Source organism: Octopus bimaculoides, chromosome 14, assembly GCF_001194135.2.
Source record: "Octopus bimaculoides isolate UCB-OBI-ISO-001 chromosome 14, ASM119413v2, whole genome shotgun sequence".
NCBI lineage: Eukaryota > Metazoa > Mollusca > Cephalopoda > Octopoda > Octopodidae > Octopus > Octopus bimaculoides.
The window spans coordinates 35,055,002-35,056,994 of NC_068994.1; positions in this window are offsets into that span (position 1 = coordinate 35,055,002).

Sequence of the window (1,993 nt, forward strand, 5' to 3'; positions counted from 1 at the left end):
TCATCACCCTCACCATCACAACCACTGTCACTACCATCACCACCACAACCACAGTCACCACCAGAACTCCCGTCACCACCAGAACCACTATCACCACCATCCCCACCATCACCACCACAACCACTATCGCCATTGGATGTCTTTAGCAAAGTCCATTCTGTTGCAGGCTAAGTCTTTGGTTTGAGGATAACTGCTTCCTTTCCTTTTCTTCCTTATTAGTCTTGGAGAAATGAAGGTGAATGGCCTAGTAGTTAGGGTATTGCACTCACAGTCACAAGATTGTGGTTTCAATTCCCAGACAGGGAAGAGCTTGCATGACAGTGGCATTCATTTCCAACTATCACATGAATTCAAGGCAAGGAGACAGTAACACACACGATGGGCTTTTTTCAGATTCTGTCTACTTAATCCACACACAAGGCTTTGCTTAGTCTGAAGCTACAGGTGCAAACACTTGCTCAAGATGATGCGCAATGTGATTGAACCCAAGACCACGCAAACTTCCAATCACAAAGCCATAATCATCAAGCGAGTAGATGATCTAACGAAGAAAAACTTTTAAATCCACATTAGTAATATGCCGAATTGTATATGTTCCAGCTTATTACATTTTATGTCCTGAGTTCAGATCATACTTTGACCAATTTGGCTTTTCATTCTTTCAGGGGTTGATAAAAAGAAGTACTAGTAATTGACTAACTCTTTCCTTCAAATTTGCTGACTTTGCGCCTAAATTAGAAACCATTATTATTATTATTATTATTATTATTATTGTTTTTTAAGGCGGCAAAGTTATTAGCATATCAAACAAATTACTTAGCAACATTTCTTCTGATTCTGAGTTCAGATTTCACCATTGTTGACTTCATCCTTTCAGAGTCAATAAATAAAATACCAGTCAAGTACTGTGGTTGACGTAATTTACTTGCTCCCTTCAAAATTGTTGGCCTTGAGCCCAAATTAAAAAGAAGTATCAAAATTCTGTCAGCTCACTGCCGTCAATGACATTAATGATGATCCTTTCTTATTTTGGCACAAGACCAGCAATTTTGAAGGGAAGCGGTCAAGTTGATTACATTGACCCCAGTACTTGACAGATATTTTGTTTTAATCAAACTGAGAAGGATATAAAGGTTGACTACAGCAGGATTTGAAGTCAGAACATAAAGTGCATTATTTACATTTGACGGACATTCCTTCATCTTGTTTGTTGTTAACACAAGGTTTTGGCTGATATACCTTCCAGCCTACATCAGGTGTCTTAAGGAAATTTCGAACCTGGGTTTTCATTCCTAAGGTATTTTTCAATGTTTTTATTATTATCATCATTATTATTATTATTATTATTATTATTATTATTATTATTAAAGCAGCAAGCTTGTAGGATTGTTACTACACCAGTCAAAATGCATAGCAGCATTTTCTTCTAAGGCAGTGAGCTGGTAGAATTGTTAGCTAGTTGGACAAAATGCTTAGCAAATTTCTTCTGGCTCTTTAACATTCTGAGTTCAAATATTGCTGAGACCAACTTTGCCTTTCATCCTTTTGGTGTTAGAGTGGCTGTGTGGTAAGTAGCTTGCTTACCAACCACATGGTTCTGGGTTCAGTCCCACCGCGTGGCACCTTGGGCAAGTGTCTTCTACTATAGCTTTGGACCGACCAAAACCTTGTGAGTGGATTTGGTAGAGGGAAACTGAAAGAAGTCCGGCGTATATATATATATATATATATATATATATATATATATATATATATATATATATATATATATATATATATATATATATATATACATATATATGTATATGAATGTATGTATGCATGCATGTATGTATGTATATGTTTGTGTTTATCCCTCCCACCATCACTTGACAACTGATGTTGGTGTGTTTACGTCCTCGTAACTTAGCAGTTCGGTAAAAGAGACTGATAGAATAAGTACTAGGCTTACAAAAGAATAAGTCTTGGGGTCAATTTGTTCGACTAAAGGTGC